Genomic DNA, 591 nt, shown 5'->3' on the forward strand with positions numbered 1-591 from the left:
AAAGTAAAAAAAAGTAGCACCAATCAATGGCGCTCTCCCAACCACCTGGGCTCAGTAAATGACACAACAAAGAAGTCATAGAGTACTTCTCAAGGCCATGGATTCTCAATTGACGGGCCCGCACAATATCCTTCTGTGGTTGTTATCTGGCTAACTAGCCATTAACCGTAACCTAGGCGATCATAAATTATATGACCGTCTAGACCGTAACTCATCTCGAACGACGCACGCTGTGTGGTTTGCTTATTTTCTTTGTTCCTCATTCAAGAGGGGGCTCCCCGTAATCTGCTTGTCTGTTTTATAAAACAAAAGTTGCGGGCTTCTTTGGGAATTGAAAGGTACGCAGGTTTATAGGAGAATTTCATGCAAACGATTACTGTGTACACGTAATTAAACTTGTTCCACTTTAGATTGAGCAAATTCACATTTTTTAACCCACCTGCGGCACTTTACTAACCCAAAGAAATATTAATTTTCTAACATTTAAAAAAAAGAAGAAATTACCCAAAGTCTCTGGCGCAGGTAAACCTACAACTTGAATTCCCGCAATTGTTATCACAATAATATGAAGGCTGTTTTACTCCCCCCCCC

This window comes from Aplysia californica, unplaced genomic scaffold (assembly GCF_000002075.1).
Source record: "Aplysia californica isolate F4 #8 unplaced genomic scaffold, AplCal3.0 scaffold00413, whole genome shotgun sequence".
Classification (NCBI taxonomy): Eukaryota; Metazoa; Mollusca; class Gastropoda; order Aplysiida; family Aplysiidae; genus Aplysia; species Aplysia californica.